This window comes from Anastrepha obliqua, chromosome 3, assembly GCF_027943255.1.
Source record: "Anastrepha obliqua isolate idAnaObli1 chromosome 3, idAnaObli1_1.0, whole genome shotgun sequence".
NCBI classification, from domain to species: domain Eukaryota; kingdom Metazoa; phylum Arthropoda; class Insecta; order Diptera; family Tephritidae; genus Anastrepha; species Anastrepha obliqua.
The window spans coordinates 79,531,632-79,550,340 of NC_072894.1; positions in this window are offsets into that span (position 1 = coordinate 79,531,632).

The window sequence follows — 18,709 nt, forward strand, 5'->3', positions numbered from 1 at the left end:
TTGTTATCGGTGTTAATGCTGGTTCCTAAATAGACGAAGTCCTTTACAACCTCGAAATTATAACTGTCTACAGTGACGTGGGTTCCGATACGCGAGTGCGCGGACTGTTTGTTTGAAGACAGGAGGTACTTCGTTTTGTCCTCGTTCACCACCAGACCCATTCGCTTTGCCTCTTTATCCAGTTTGGAGAAGGCAGAACTAACAGCGCGGTTGTTAAGGCCAATGATGTCAATATCATCGGCATACGCCAACAATTGTACGCTCTTATAAAAGATTGTGCCTGAGCGATTAAGTTCTGCGGCTCGTACGATGCTCTCCAACATCAGGTTAAAGAAGTCACACGACAGCGAGTCACCCTGTCTGAAACCTCGTTTGGTATCAAACGGCTCGGAGAGGTCCTTCCCAATTCTGACGGCGCTGCTGGTGTTGAGCAACGTCATCTTACATAGCCGTATTAGTTTTGCGGGGATACCAAATTCAGACATAGCGGCATACAGGTAACTTCTTTCCGTACTGTCGAATGCAGCTTTGAAGTCGACGAAAAGATGATGTGTGTCGATTCTCCTTTCATGGGTCTTTTCCAAGATTTGGCGTATTGAGAATATTTGGTCGATGGTGGACTTTCCAGGTCTGAAGCCACACTGATAAGGTCCAATCAGTTGGTTGACGGTGGGCTTCAGCCTTTCACACAATACGCTCGCTAGAACCTTATAGGCGATATTTAGAAGACTTATCCCGCGGTAATTGGCACAAATTGCAGGATCACCCTTCTTATGGATTGGGCAGAGCACACTTAAATTCCAATCGGCAGGCATGCTTTCATCCGACCATATTATGCATAGGAGCTGATGCATGCACCTTACCAGCTCCTCACCGCCATGTTTGAATAGCTCAGCCGGCAGTCCGTCGGCGCCCGCGGCTTTGTTGTTCTTTAGCCGCGTTATCGCTATTCTCACCTCGTCATGATCGGGTAGCGGAACGACAATTCCGTCGTCAACGATTGGGGTATCGGGATCTTCACTTTCTCTGTGACATGCGCAGCTGTCACCGTTTAACAGGTTCGAGAAGTGTTCCCTCCATAATTTAAGATTGCTCTGTACGTCAGTCACCAGATCGCCGTCTTTGTTCTTACAGGAAAACGCCCCGGTCTTGAAACCTTCTGTAAGCCGCCGAACTTTCTGGTAGAATTTTCGGGCGTTGTTCCTGTTGGCCAGCATCTCAAGCTCTTCGCACTCACGTATTTCGGCCTCTCGTTTCTTCTTTCGGATAATACGTCTCTCTTCCTTTTTCAGCTCTCTGTAGCGATCCCACATGGCTCGCGTTGCGCCCGATCGCAGCGTGGCTCTATAAGCGGCATCTTTTCTTTCTGCGGCAGCATGACATTCCTCGTCGTACCAATTGTTTTTTCGGGCTCGCCGGAATCCGATTTCTTCTTCGGCGGCGGTACGTAGGGAACGAGAAATGTGGCTCCATTGCTCGCGCATGCCGATTTGTTGGGCAGTGCTTTCGGAGAGCAGGAGTGAGAGTCGAGTGGCGAATCTTCTGGCTGTCTGTTGTGATTGCAGCTTTTCAATGTCGAACATTCTTTGCGTAGGTAGATGTACGTTTTTTGCTGCACAGAGGCGGGTGCGCAGCTTGGCTGCAACAAGGTAATGATCCGAATCGATGTTGGGTCCTCGGATCGTGCGTACATCTAATACACTAGAAGCGTGTCTTTCATCTATCACAACATGATCGATCTGGTTTCGCGTTTTTCGATCAGGAGACAGCCAGGTAGCTTGGTGTATCTTTTTATGCTGGAATCTGGTGCTGCAGACTACCATGTTTCGGGCCCCGGCGAAGTCGATCAGCCTCTGTCCGTTACCGGATGTTTCGTTGTGCAGGCTGAATTTTCCGACTGTGGGACCAAAAATTCCCTCCTTGCCCACCCTGGCGTTGAAGTCGCCAAGCACGACTTTTATGTCGTGGCGGAGGCAGCGCTCATAGGAACGTTCCAGGCGCTCATAGAAGGAATCTTTGGTCGCATCGTCCTTCTCTTCCGTCGGGGCGTGGGCGCAAATTAGCGATATGTTGAAAAAACGGGCTTTGATGCGGATTGTTGCGAGACGCTCGTCCACCGGAGTGAACGACAGTACTTGGCGACGAAGTCTCTCTCCCACAACAAATCCGACACCGAATTTGCGCTCCTTTACATGGCAGCTGTAGTAGACGTCGCAAGGTCCTATGGTTTTCTTACCTTGCCCCGTCCATCGCATCTCTTGGATGGCAGTGATGTCAGCCTTTACTCTCACGAGGACATCAACCAGCCGGGCAGAGGCACCTTCCCCATTAAGGGACCGGACATTCCAGGTGCATGCCCTCAAATCATAATCCTTAGTTCGTTTGCAGGGGTCGTCATCAGTATAGGGAGGTCTCATCCGAGGCTTTTTTACACTTTTCATTGGGGGCGATTTTTAAGTGGCGGGTCCCAAACCCAACGCACAACCAGCTATCCTGGAATATTTCGCCTTCTCACGTTAGCTCACTCCCAAACGGATGTTCGGAAGCTACCCAGAGGATACGTGGGCTAATCCCGGCCGTTGTGAGCTGCTTGAACCATATGCAGAAGAATCGTCCTGGCCATTCCCAAGTGAATGGCGATCAGTAACTTTCCCCACTTGCGTGGACTTCTACACATGGAACCATCCTCCAAAACTATTACTTTCGCAATATTTGGAGTTATAAGGGTCATTCAGGAACCCCTCTTTAATATCTCCACCAAGGCTGATTAATAAAAATAACAAAAAATTGTATCTAAAATTGCTCATGCGATATTACACTTAATTCAACCCACAAAAACAAAAGGGGTTTTGAGAACAACAATGAATATCTGGCAGAACGAATAAATAGCGATGAATAAATTTGATGCCTTTGACATTATTAACTGGTGAGGCTTCGGTCGATTTCGGCTTGGGTCGACATATTTGAAAATAACTCAAAAAGTTATGGGGACACTATTATGAAGGTATTACTGATTTATAGTATCAGCTATTTAAAAAAAAACAAAAAACAAAGAAAAAAAACACATATACCAAATTAAAAGATTGAAAATATTAAATAAAAAATTGTTCCCTAAAAATGTTGGATAATAAATTTTTTTTTCAAAACCTTTACTTTTTTGAAAAACTTTTTTTTTTTTCAAAACATAATTTTGGGTTTTTAAAAAAATATAATTCTATACATAACATATACTCGTATTTATGCTTTATATATTATAAATTGACTCTGCACAAAAGAGGTGTCGAATGGAGTTTCACCAGACATCTTGAGTATCTGGACTCCGCCGATGACATCTGCCTCCTCTCTCACAAACTTACTGACATGCCAGCGAAGGCGGACAAACTATTCGCACTGGCACGCACGGTCGGACTGGAAGTCAACATTGCGAAGACAAAAGCTATAAGTGTCAACCACAGTACAGTAAGACCTGTAATGGTTGACCGCTGTCCGGTGGAATTTTTCGAAAGCTTCTGCTACCTTGGCTGCACTATCACGATAGATGGCGGAGCAGACGAAGATGTCAACTGCAGGATAAACAAAGCAAGGGAGGCGTTCGAACGAATGTATACAGTATCAACGAATCTCTGGTGCACTAAGCTGCGAATATATGAACTCTGTATTATTGTACGGAAGTGAAGCATGGCTGGTCTCCAACATTATCACACAGAGGCTACAATCTTTCGTCAAGAAATGCCGCCGCATCATCTGCAGAATATTCTGGCCAAACACCATCAGTAGCGACGCACTGTGGATATCAACGAATAAGAATCCCATTCTATGGCAAATCAAACGCACAAAGTGGCGATGAATAGCCCACACGCTAAGAAAACCACCAGATAGCATCACGAAAGTCGCACTGGACTGGAACCCGTAAGGAAGCAGAGATCGCGGTCGAACAAAGATCACTTGGTGAAGATCGATGTTGCGCAAACTAGCAGGTGCCGACGTCACATGGAACAGTGCAAAAACAACAGAATACGATTAGCTGAGACTGAATCAGAATAAGATTTACTTTTCAAATGCATCAACATATTTACGTGCGTTTTCGTATATGTATATTATGTATGTATATAAATACCGGGTTGTAGTTGTTGGTGTAAAGGGTGGAAACCAAAAAATGTCCATATAGCATATGCATAGCTCAATCTCAGTCAGACTTAGGAATATGATATTGAGAATATCATAAAATTTCAGGTAAATTTGATTACTAGTGTAAGATAGAAAGTGTTTTCTCACCTCGCCAAAACAAGCAAACGAATATGTAAATTGGGCTGTTCCTTTAAACAAAATGACGATGCGATGCATTCTCTTTGATGGTCAACGATTAGACCAGATTTATTTTCACAAAGTCCTGTATTTACTTTAATTACAACGTTGAGAGAAATGTGCGTATGTATGGAGGTATGTATGCATGCATGTAATGGAAATAGAGTTATAAATTAAGCAAATAATGACAAGGTTGATGTAAGAGCAAATGTTATAGCAGTAAAAATAGGGGGAACAATTATTTTGAGAGAAAACAACAGTACAAATGTCCATCTATTAAAAGCGTGCGCCACTGCGTTAAGTCGTTGAAAGTGCATATTGGAAAGACTGCTTAATGAGCGGTGAGTGCGTGCCAATGCGAGAAAATGCCGATATTCTCCATCGTTGAAACTACATACATGTGCTTTTAATCAGTGATTCAACAGCTAGTTTCCAAGATATAGCGATTTGAAAACGCTGTTTGGCCGAGCTCCTGCTCCTGTTTGTGGTATGCGTCTTCATGATATTCAATGGAGCACAAATAGATGGACCTACAGTTTCAAGCCGTCTCCGAACGGGAAAGGGATTTTTTATGAGAAGATGTTTCATGGCATAAATACACTCCGAGTTTAACCACTGCCTGCGGAAGGGTGACCGCTATTAGAAAAAATGTGTTCCTAATTTTGGTGTTTCACCGAGATTCGAACTTACATTTTCTCTGTGAAATCTGAATGGTAGTCACACATCAGCCCACTCGGCTACGGCGGCCGCTTATTTATTTGCTTCATTTCATTTCTCAATATACACTCAGAATACACAAAAAAGTTGGTTGACTTCATGCCACGTAGACTTCAAGCTGTAATAAAAGAAACCCAACGAAGTACTAAATACCTTACAATTTTAAATATTAGTTACTCGATTTTATTATAACTGTACCATTTAAGCTGCAACGGAATTAGTGGCCGCTTTGTTGTACTTTAGAAAAAAATTGTATCAAATAAGGTGTGAGTGGCTGCATATAAAATCAATCCAAGTTGAAACCTGCAATTTTATACTGCAAAAGCTTATTGAATAACTTACTAATTTCTCTTTCAGGGTGAATGGCGAAACTACAATAAAATAATGAAAAGCACACATACATACTTTTACAAAAGAATGGGCACTAAAAAAAAAACTCGTCGTCTGTGTTTACTCATCATCTGTGTAAAACTAACTGTAATTAAATAATAAGTATGCATGATCATAGTGTTTGCTGTCACTATTAATTTGGCGTATTCACTTTTTGTAACTTCTACGTATGCTTCAAAAATTGAATAAATGTGAGTTTGCGGAAAAAATTGTGCGCAAAAAGTAAAAAAATCGTAATTAGTCGCTCAATGCCAAAGCAAAAGCTTTAATTTGTCCGAAAAGTACGGTAACTTATGTGTTGCAAAAGTTTAATGAAACCTTGTCGGTGGAATGAAGGCCTGGCTGTGGAAGGAAACAAGGATTTCCGTCGGAGAGAAAAGCTAAAGAAACGTGCCATTATTTTGTAAAAAAGCTTACCGTTCACTTCGAGATGCTGCAAAACAGGCACCTATGTCGAAAGCTTACGTCCAAAAGATGCGCAAAAGTGAAAGTGTACGATCATATAAAGGATTGTAGAACCCAGTCGAAATGATAAACAAAACAAGAGTGCGCGCGAAAATTATACAGTCAAGATATTCACAAATATGGCTGGGTGGTTACGAACGATGAAAGATACGTCAAAGTAGGCTTTAAGGAGATTCAGCGCCCTGAGTTTTATATTGCGACGAACAGAGGAGGAGTCCAAGGTGCGTTTCAGCCAAAAATATTGGAGAAGTGCCGTAAAAAACGCTTGATTTCCCAAACCATCTTCCACTAGAAGCAAAGCGTTCATTACCAGGGGCACTATAAATCAAGAAATTTATAAGGAGTGTTTGCAAAAATGTTTCTTGTCATAAAACAACATACAGATTCAGTTCTGTTCTGGCTTTATTTAGCATCGTGTCATTATAGCCCTCTTGCTATGAACTGGTATGAAAAGCACGGACTAAATATTGTTCAAAAAGACGACAACCCACTAAACTGTCCCTACTTGAGACCGATTCGAAAATATTAGGCAATTGTTAAAAGAAAATTGCTAAAAATGAAAAAGAAATTAAAAATGAGCAGCAGTTTGAAATGAATTGGTAGAGAGCAGTAGATACCGTAACAAAAAGTGCTATCCATCGCCTAATGAAAGGAGCCAAATCTAAATTGCGCCATTTTGTTTATAACAAAGAGAATTGGCATGAGTTGTTTGTTTGACATTTAATGCTTGATAAGGAAGAAAATATAACAGAAACTGTTTTGATAGCTTATATAAATTGACACATATGTATTTCTTGCTTTTGTAGTTCTAGAAATTTTTATAGTAGATTCCTATGAATCAGTAAAGTACTCAATTTATAGAATCATATTCGTGGATGTGCCAGTTATTTAATCCTTAACTTCCTACGAAGGTGATACAGGTTGTTCGTTTCTTGTTTCTGCTATTTCCAAGAATAATGTGTTTTTTTTTATTTTCCCAATTAGTGCAATTTCAGTTTTCATTAGAAGCAGTCGAAGGTGAATAGTAAAGTGAAGGTAGAACAAAGTTGGGTATAAAATGCAGAAAAAATGAGATGAGTGCGAGAAAGCAAACATCATGAGATACGTTTAATAAACGTAGAAAAAAGTAGAAAAAAGAAAATTTCTAATACAGATAATAATTTAAATGACAATAATATTTGCAACAGTAATAAAAAAGCAAAGAAAAAAAATTTAATTATTAAGAAAAAACTAATTTTCAGTGCGAAAACTATGAAAGTGAAGGCAGCTTGAGCGTGAATTGGAAATAATGGGCGTGTAGCTATGTTGATAAATTGTCGATTATGACTAAATGACAGTTACATGTTGCAAGGATGATGTTCCATGTACAGTAAATAACCTTTTCGCATTTATTAATATATTTTTTATTTTAATTATTTTTTCAGAAGCGCACAGAGAAAGAAGGTACACAAGAAAGGAATTTGAACGGGAGCTTAAAATGTCATATAAAATGGGGAAAAAATCGGTATCAATAGCACATTGAAAACAAGAACAACAGAAAATCCATATTATTTTATCGTTTATCCGGGAAACGAAGTGGTTTCGTCACATATGGAGTTAACGGAGGAACTTGGTCTCACAATGGGGCTGAGAGGGGTAACCACCGCAGGCTATCTTATTGATTTGTTTAATAAAATAGGAATATATTATATATAAAGGGTGGTTAAATTTCAAGGGCCGATGTTGAACGTGAACCACACCTAAACGTCAAGCTTTTTCTGCATTTCGTTTCACATTTTTCAGTTTCAGACTAACTCAATTTGCACCATGGAAAGATACAGAATCGAGCAACGCGTTAAAGTTATTCAGGCTTATTATCAAAATGCATATCGCGCACTTCGTGATTTTTTTCGGTCAATTTAATCGTCCAAATGTGCGTACAATCGGAAAAATTGTGTAAAAGTTTGAGCAAAGCGGGTCTGTCGGAGATGTGAAAACACCAGTGCATGCTCGTACAGAAAATATTGTTGCTGTTCGCGATAGTGTGGTTGAAGAGCCGTCCACCTCAACTCGTCGTCGTGCCCAACAATTGCAGCTCTCACGCTCTTCGTTGATGAACATTACGCATAAAGACTTGCATTTACATGATTACGAGGAATAATTGACTCAAGAACTAAAGCCTCTTGACCATTTCAAACGTCGTTAATGGTCAGAATGGTAGCAGGAAATGGCAACAGTGAACGACCAATTTTCGAAGAAAATCATCTTCAGTGATGAGACACATTTTCACCTCAGTGGACTCGTCAATAAGCAGAATTTCCGCATTTGGGCGAATGATAATCCAAGAGTGATTGCCGAAAAACCAATGCACCCACAAAGAGTGAGAGAGATAGTTTGGTGCGATTTATGGGCCGGCGGCATTATTGGGCCATATTTTTTCCAAAATGAAGCCGGTCAGGCAGTTACTGTGAATAGTGTTCGCTAACGTGAGATGATAACGAACTTTTTATGGCCCGAATTGGAAGATATGGATGTGGACGATATGTGGTTTCAACAGGACGGTGCCACTTGTCACACAGCGACACGATGGCTCTTTTGCGCGAAAAATTTGATGGCCGAATAATCTCACGTCGCGGTGATGTCAAATGGCCGCCAATATCATGTGATTTGACACCGTTGGAATCCTTTCTTTGGGGTTATTTGAAAGAAAAGGTGTACGTCGATAAGCCAGCAACAGCTCAAGAGCTGAAGGATGAGATAATTCGGCACATTAACGGCATAGAACCTCAATTATGCCTCAGCGTCATCGCAAATTTGGTTCCATATGTAATTGAGCCATACCAATATGCCATAATAAAGAGAAATGACAATAATTTCCTAAAAAAATTATTGTATATTCTATTCAAAATCAACACCGGCCCTTAAAACTTAACCACCCTTCATATTGCTTTATTTGACCAAAATTTTTTAATATTTGCATTACCATGAAATATTATATTGTATGAAAATTAAAAGCAAAGGATGTGTAAATACTTATTATTACGCTATTGGCACACGATTGCCCTCTCACCTAAGGAATGCTATTTTAAAGCCAATTCTATTGTATGGAGTCCTTGCCTGATAGAACTCACTGGATAGGATGCCGTTGGCGAAGAAGCTAGAGAGAGTTCAGAGGTCTACTCGGACTGGAATCAGTGGGCACTTCAAACTACTCCTACTTTAGCGCTTAGCGCAATGCTAAATGTGGTATCTGTTGACATCGCATTTAAAACATCCGCCGCATGTGCAGCAATCGGACTGAGGCGGGCTGTAGCATTTGAGTACAAAGCCGGGTAAACTTTTTCACAAATGGATCGCTTTTGGATGGATGGATTGGTGGAAGATCATTCTGGGAGGTGCTCACTATCGTACTTAACTTCAGTTGACCGTAAAACTAGACTGCCGTTGCACGTGTCGCAGTCAGACTGAGGAGCTCGTGCCCCAGTTTTCATCCCCCTGGTGACTGTCAATGTACACTTTCGCTTCGTCCACGTGGGACATTTTCCACCCACATTCCATCAAGGGAAGAGAGCGCATCCCGCGCATTTGGAGACAAGGCCTGGTGAAACAGCCTACGTATAGTACGAAGTTGGATGGGTTGAAGAATTGGCAGAAAAGTATTCTACGAGAAGCTTTTCATCAGTCTTAAGTTCAGGTTAGCAGACCACTGTGTTCAGAGCAAAGGTAGTCATAATCAAATTACCTGCGTAATAACTGTCATGGAAGTAAGTGTCTATTCCGACAGACAATTAGTGTACTGGGCTCGAGCATGGTACAACTCGAAATTGGTCGAGAAATGCCTGGCTTCACTCTCTCGATTCCATCAGAATTCTTTGGTACAAAGCTCATTTGAGTGCACGGTCGCAGTGGCATGGGAGAAAACTGCGAAGCGGCTGAGCTGACTAGACTGGGGACCCACGAAACGAGAAAATTGAGATTCTCTTGTCTACATTTAATACGCTTCTGGGATTAACGACAACTCAGCGAGCGCTAGGCAATTACATAAACTTATAAGGTCGTGAGACCCTTCTGGCCATGTGTAGATCGGAGGGATCTTCTATCGTTATGAAAGACTCAGCTCTAGAATGTATGCCTACTGTGAACCACGACATTATTTCGAATTCGTTTTGTGTCAGCTGCAAGGAAGATTAGGTGGAATCATATCAGCACCTTCTCCTTAGCTGTTTGGAGACGAAGATTTATTCAACTTGACTCTCATTTCTTTGATACGCCTGCTGATATAGCAGGCCTTGATATTAGTCACTTCCATCAGGAGCATGAAGAGTAACACAACACAATATTAACGGACAAACTCTGTCACTATCACCCAGCGCAAAGTACTTAGGGGTAATTCTGGACTCTAAACTAAGCTGGAAATTAAATGTTGAAGAACGGGTAAGGAAGGCAGAAATTGCTTTATATGCCTGTAAACGTATGCTTGGAAGAAGATGGGGTCTTCAACCTAAGCATACACTATGGCTGTACAAGACGGTTATACGACCTATTCTATCGTATGGTTCGGTAGTTTGGTGGAAGGCTCTAGGGAGAGAGTACAATACCAAACTACTGGGCAGAATACAAAGATCAGCATGTGCAATAACGGTCGGTGCAATCAGATCATGTCCTAGAGAGGCTCTCAATGCGCTGACACACGTTATTCCAATAGACCTACATATAAAGAAGACGGCAACCATGAGTGCATTTAGGTTAAACGAAGCGGGCCGCTGGAGAGAAAAAACTTATGGTCATGCTAGTCTATTATTGCGACAAACTCAGTTAATCTCGGTGAGAACTGACTACATCGTCTCGACGGTAACTTTCAATAGGAATTTTGCCACTCTCTTTCCAACTAAGGAAGAATGGAATAAGGGATTCTCTCTAAACAACTTCGACACTACAGTCTATACGGATGGAAGTAAAATGGGCTGCGGTGTCGGAGCTGGTATATATTCTCACAGGCTTAAAATTGAGAAATCTGTGCGTCTCCCTAATACCAGCAGTGTCTTCCAGGCGGAAGTACTGGCAATTGGGGAAGCCTGTAGGTTACTAATCGCAGATTTCTCTTTTAAGGGTAATATCGCTATTCTCTCGGGGGGGGAGGCAAACATTCTGAAACACAAAAATTATTACTTAAATTACAAGAACTAGAAAAATTGTGCTTTTCTCTGCAAGAAGAAAATAAAGTTCTTAAAAGCGAATTGAATAGTATAAAAACTACAACTGAAAGGTCAACTACACCAATACTAACGGAAGTAGAATATCATACTGATGAAGAACAGCTTGAAAGAGAAACCAAATGGGTACACAATCTGTCCAAAAGAGCAAATAAAAAAAGAAAAATGGAATCATCCCCAGAAATCGATCCACCTACTCAAAAGGAGCAGGTTAAATTGCCAGAGCTACGACCACCGCCAATAATATTAACAAATCCAAAAATAAATCACCAACAACTTCAAAAAAAACTGAAAGATAACATAAATAGTGATTTTATAATCAAGCTGATTGGCAAAGATATATATAAAATCAATGTCCAGAATGGAAGCGATTACAGGAAAATTACAAAAATATTTACTGAGCTAATGTTCCCATGGCACTCATACGAAAACAAGCAAACAAGGCAGATAAGGGTAGTGGTTAAAGACCTACATCACACATGTCAACCGGAGGATATCATTGAAGATCTGCAAAGACAAGGTTTAAAGGCTACAAACGCATATAGAAAATTGAAATGGAAAACCAAAGAGCCCTTAAACATGTTTACCCTCTGTTTTGACCCAAATGAAGACATAAAAAAGGTCTATGAGATTAAAAACATACTCAACACAATCGTAAAAATTGAGCCATTAAAATTATCTAGCTTAATTCCCCAATGCAAGTCCTGCCAGGGTTTTATGCACACGAAGAACTATTGTTGCAAGCCTCCAAAATGTGTTAAGTGCGCTGGTAATCATTCAACTCTTGAATGCAAGAAACCAGACAAAGAACCACCAAAATGCTGCAACTGCGGGCAAAACCACCAAGCAAGCTACAGAGGATGTCATGTTGCCAAGGAGTTGCAAAAGCTCCGTAACAAAAGCGGAGTTAAACACAAAGATGAAACTGGCAAAAAACCCCCAACAGCAATACGTCAAGCATTAGCTATGCCAAAACACTCTGTAGAACCAAGAACGACTAAGAAACCAACACTAATACCGGGTAAACAAACATATGCAGACGTAGCAGCCCAAAAGGAAAATACGACAGATAAAGATATATTGACACAAATTTTATTTAAAATTGAAAAGCAGTTAACCTTAAACCACGATCTACTGAATCGCGTTGAAAAACTTGAGCAAATTATAAATGTCTAAAAACACAATAAGAAAAAGTTTAAAGATAAATGGCATGGAACGCGAATGGAATCTTAAAGCACAAAAATGAACTTGAGCTTGTACTTAATCAAAAAAGAATTGATATTTGTTTAGTATCTGAAACTCATTTGACCACCCAAATGTACTCTACATTCAACGGATTTATAATGTATTGCTCAAATCATCCTCTAAACAACGCAAGAGGAGGTAGCGCAATTATTATTAAGAATTCGATTGAACATTTCGAAGAAGAAAAGATCAGCTCCACTGAGTTTCAAGCGACAACAGTTGGAATCAAGTTTTGCAATTACCAACTGTAGGTAACAGCAGTATATAGTCCGCCGAGACATAACATAAAGTCTACAGAATACACACAACTTTTAAATAAACATAAAGGAAGATTCGTTATGGGAGGCGATTTCAATGCAAAGCACATTAACTGGGGATCTCGACTAACGACAACTAAAGGTCGCGAACTGTGGAAAGCGGCACAACAATGTGGTTGTGAAATATTCTCAACTGGCAATCCAACATACTGGCCAACAGGCATTAATAAGACTCCAGATTTGATTGATTTTTTCTTAGTCAAACAACTACCATACAACATCATAACTCTGGAGGATGGTTTAGATCTTAATTCAGATCATTCACCTATATTCATGATTCTTGATGGTGAACCAAAAATCAATGAAAGTAACCTGCTCCTTTCAAATAAATATACAGATTGGCAATACTTCAAGACTAACCTAGACACATATGTAAACACGACAAATGAAATCGATAATGTTGACGAAATTGAGAAGGAAACAATAAAGCTGTCAGCACAGATACAAAAAGCTGCTTGGTTAAGTACACCTGTAAGAGTCCAAAAAATTAATCGCCAAAGATATCCTTCGAATATAATTGAACTCAGAAAGGAAAAAAGAAAAATCAGAAAAAAGTGGCAGTCGATTAGGTCTCCATCACTTAAAACACAATTAAGCAACCTCACCAAAACAGTGAAATATGCTATTCAAGAAAATAAAAACAGAACTTTAAATATAAAGCTACAAAACCTATCTGCAGATAAAACCTCTGATTTCTCTCTATGGCGGACTACGGCACATATGAAAAGATCGATTCAACATAATCCCCCAATTAAACAGCCAAATAGCAACCAACCTTGGGCAAAAACCGATTCGGAAAAAGCTGAGTTATTTGCATAACACCTCCAAAAAATTTTTAAGCCATTTGAAACGATAAATTACACTTTGTTTCCCCATACTGTGCAAGAATCTGCTGAAATTACAAGTTTTACCACTGATGAGGTAGCAAATGAAATCTCCAAACTAAAACAAAAGAAAAGTCCAGGATTTGACTTAATCACAGCCGAAGTGCTAAAGAACTTATCTTACAAAGCGCTAATCAAACTCACTTTAATAATGAATGCATGCATTGAATTTAAATACATACCAATGCACTGGAAAATTTCTGAAATTAAAATGATCCCAAAGCCAGGGAAAAATCCCAACGAAGTCACATCTTACCGCCCAATAGCATTACTCCCAGCCATCGGAAAGCTATTTGAAAAACTATTTTCCAAACGATTAAAGGATATAATTTCTAATAAACAATTAATACCATCTCACCAATTTGGATTTCGAGAAAAACATTCAACGATAGATCAGATACATCGTATAGTACACATCATAGAAGAGGCCATAGAAAACAATCAAGTGTGTTCAGCAATATTCCTTGATATCGCACAGGCGTTTGATAAAGTGTGGCACGAAGGTCTAATCCGTAAGCTCAGAGCGATGCTCCCATATCAATATACTTTGCTATTGGAATCATATCTCACAGACAGATATTTTAGAGTGAAACAAAGACAAGCATACTCAAACATTAAAAAAATTGAAGCTGGTGTACCACAAGGCAGCATTCTTGGGCCAGTACTGTATTTGCTCTATACTGCAGATCTACCTGTTTCAAATACAAGTAAGATAGCCACTTTTGCTGATGACACGTGTATCTTAGCCTATGGAAATAACGCAAATGAATCAACTAGAAAGTTACAGGCATCGATAGACGAAGTTGTCGCATGGACTGAAAACTGGAGAATCAAACTAAATGAAAGCAAGTCTGTTCACGTAGACTTTACAAACAAGAAAATAGCCTATAACCCAGTGAAAATATCATCTGCTACTGTTCCATATAGTAATACAGCAAAATACTTGGGTATGACTTTGGATGCAAAGCTCAAATGGAAAGAACATGTCAAAATTAAAGCAACTGAAATCAACTTAAAAATTAAAAAAATTAAATGGTTAATTGGCAGAAAGTCTACATTGTCAATACAGAATAAATTATTAATATACAACCAAGTAGTTAAGCCGGTATGGACATACGGCATTCAATTATGGGGATGTACCACTAAATCAAACATTGAAGCTGTACAACGCCTGCAGAATAAGATACTCAGAGACATGGTCAACGCACCTTGGTATGTGCGAAATCACGACCTGCACAAGGATCTGTCGGTGAAAAAAGTCGCTGATATAATCCAAATTCTTGCAAGTAACCATGAAACCAGGCTGAAAGAACACATAAATCCGGAGGCCGCAGAGCTTACCAAAACAGTCTGCACAAGAAGACTTCGAAGAACTAAGCCACGAGATTTAGTCGCCAACGCTGTATAATTGTTTGTAAAATATTTATAATTGTTTTTAAAATTTCAATGTTAAGGATAGAATAATGTTACTTGTTAGCTTATGCTAGGTGTAATACCATGAAACGTATACAAATTTTATAACGTTTCAATAAAAAAAAAAAAAAATAAATAAAAAAAAAAATAAAAAAAAAAAATTCTCTCGGATAGCCAAGCTGCAATCCAGGCACTGGGTTCGGCCACAACAACCTCCAAAGTGGTGGAACAAAGTAGGAATAGCCTGGGTCCCGGGACATCGGAACATTGAAGGCAACGAAAAAGCAGATGAACTGGCAAGAGGGGGATCTGCCATGAATAACGCTCTTGCAGAATCGGTACTCACACCATTAGGTGCAGTCAAGAGCACAATTTCCCTAAAATACCTCCGAATCGCAGACTGTAGGTGGAAAGTGCAGACGAAATGCAAAATTAGCAGAACGTTATGGCCCACCTACAATCTCAAGCAATCGTCGGCATTAATAAGAATGAAACGACGGGACGCCTGGAGACTAACGGCAGTCCTAACTGGCTTCTGGTCTATCGGAGAACAAGCAGCCAAAATGGGTATCCCTCACAATACATACTGTCACAGTTGTAAACAACCGGAGAAAAAGGAGACAATCTTCCATTTCCTCTGTGAATGCCCTGCCTTATGGAAGGACAGAATGTTAACTCTGGGCCAACCGCTGTTCGAGAATCTGGAACAACTATCTGGCTTAGACGTTAACAACCTAATAAGGTTCCTTAACCGCACAGACTGGATATAGTTATGCTGTAAATAACCGTTAAACAAGTTGGTAACGAGGATGTGGCAACAAAATGGTGCGGAAGCGCTAGTTGGATTCTGGAAGAATCACCACTTTAACCAACCAACCAACCAACACAACCGTAAGTTGAGAACGCGCATAACTGATTACCTTACATTGCTGGGTATATTTGTTGGTATTGTTCGGCCGATAACCCTGGGTATATGAGCAGGTAAACGTATAATTGATTGACTTTAGATTCTGGCATATAAATGCACAAAACTGATTGACTATTAAAGTTCAGCAGAGAATTTAGCGGTTAGGACTCCACTTTTCCCATTCCAACTCATTTCTCAGTTATTGCCTTTTGCTACTGAGTAACAGTTGTTCGCATAGCGGTATACCGCGGCACTATCGCATTTTTTTTTCTCTATACATAGCATCCACTCACACACATTGGATAAAAAGAAATAAAAAGGGCGCAGAAAAGCAGTAACATCATAGAATTGTAATTTGCTAAATGTGAAATCCTTGTTTCCATCTTTTATAGATTTTAAACTCAGCGTCCTGCTGTGCCTAGCACGCCTTGCTGTAAATATAAGTGAATTTGTTTTATTTTTGCTAATATCAGACCTTTTTTATGTGGAAATTGACGACATATGGTTGGTGGAAAACAAAGAGGAATCAAATAATATCTTAAAATGCCGGCTGCCACCAATACACGTGCAAGCGCACATACTACCATATACTCCTTATATTTTCTAGATTTGCAAAATGTTAAATAGCATTTTACCATTTGACTTGGTTTACCCAATGCAATAAAGGATTTAATTTTATTGACAGTGAATTTATTGCTGTCACTTCTGCTGTCTTCTGCTACCTGCTGAGTTGAAATTGATTAGATGCATACTTAAATAAGTAAACTCTTTCTATAGCAACGAGGATTTCAAATAAAAAGTTTTCAAATGCCAATCAGAATAGAAGTCATGAAGGGGTATGAAGGAGATATTTGAAAGCGCATAGGGTGAGTTTCTTGTCGACAGGAAAAGTGCATGAAAAGAGTACCAACTGGATGGTATCACAATGGACGGTTTTCTTAGCAGCTAAAAAGTCTGCTTTTGAGAGGATAGGACAAAAAAAAATTAGCATACATAATTTCTTCAAAAGAGAGGTAATGGAATTGGCTAATGCGTGACATACATAAATATTTACTGAAAAAATGATGCGAACTGCGTTAAAACTTAACTGAGCTTCCTACATTCATACACCGCGCAAAAACATATTTTACTACCTATAAGTGTGCATCACGAGAAAAGAATTTACAATACCCTAATTCAATCTTTTAAATCCTGTAAGAATAAAGATAGCAGGCTGGATTTTAAAGTGTGCTTAAATTAAGGAAGATGAAGAGTCCGAAGAAGATGAATACCCATATTATCTGGTTGGTAAAGACGAAATCGGATGCATTACCCAAATTCCACGCCAGACGTTTAGCAATAGCGAGGCTAATAAGCAACAAACTTGTTCGAGCCGACGAAGGCCGAAGTTTTGAGCTATGACAGAGTGGATAGGTAATAAGTCCCTTTGCAAAATATGCGCGGACAAATACCTACAAGCCCGGCGAATGAAATTTAAGTAGCTATACGCAACCAAGAAGAATACCTTAGAAGCAGTGGATAATTTACTTTTTGAAATCTTGTAAATTGTGTAAGAGATAAAAAACAACTGATTTTACCTTATCTGTCTAGCTTCAGACTTGGTACCATCGTCTAGATATTCACAGTTCGCCAAGTCTTTGGAACGACTTTGGAAAAAAAGTCAGCATACGCCATTAATTCGCTAATGTCCACGAAAATACTAAAGTACTAATACAAAACTAAGTACAATACAAAACTAAGTACAACAGAAAGTACAGAATTGAAAAAAAAACTATCTGAGCCATTTGTAATCAAACGAAGTTGTAAGCAGAAAAACTCCATATCGTGTGTCTTCACTAATTTGTTGCTAGAATAAATTGTTCGAGCTGCATCCACACAAATATAAGTTAAAAAAAAATGGTGAAACGAGCCTAAAGCCTTACTTATTTACGCTTGCTAAATTCTTTCAGTCGATGTCCTATAACTCCCTCAGCTTTCCTCAGCTTGATTTGCTTGAAATGTTGTCACAAAATTACGGGAGAGCTGGACCTTTTAAATACGGAAAAAATACGAAAATCGGTCTTACAAAAATTGGCTAAATGAGCCTAAACCCTAGAGCCTAGTACCAGGCTATCCTAGCTGAATTCTTTCATTCGAAGTTCTATAACTCCCTGAGTTTCCCCCTCATTTGTTTGAAATTTTGATAAAAAATTACGAGAGAGTTGAGCTTTTTAAACACGCAAAAAATACAAAACTAAACACCGGCAACGAAAAATTCGGTCAAATGAGCCAAAAGCCTCACTAGTATTAAATTTCCTTTGCTAAATTCTTTCAGTGAAAATTCCATAGTTCACTCAGTTTTACATTGATTTGTTTGAAATTTTGACACACCTTTTTAAATAGGTAAAAAACATACAAATCGGAAAAAAATCGGTCAAATGAGCCTAATGTAGCAGTAAAGCGCTCTCTCGATGAACCAAAACCAGACTTTATAACTCCTTCACCACGACCATGAAATCCACAATAGCGATCTTTGGAATGGTGAAAAGAAATATTCTGGTGTGCGCACTTAACATTGATGTAGACAAAGAATTTTTTTTTTTTTTTTTTTTTGGTGGGTGAGGTAGGGTTCAAAATGCCTTCGCACTTACAGCGACCGTCGTCTACGGCGTCGTATGGTGTGGCCACTAAAACGATCCCTCTTCACCTTCTGGGGAGACACCCTTTCCGGAATTGCTTTCTATATTACTTCCGGAGGGCCCAGAACGGCATCCATAAAGGACCAATTCTATTTCTTCAAAGTAGACAAAGTATTGACAATATCGATTCAACGGTTTTGCTGTTTTGTTAGTGTTTTCGAGACGTTGTGGCTTTCAGCACTTCACGCATTTGAAC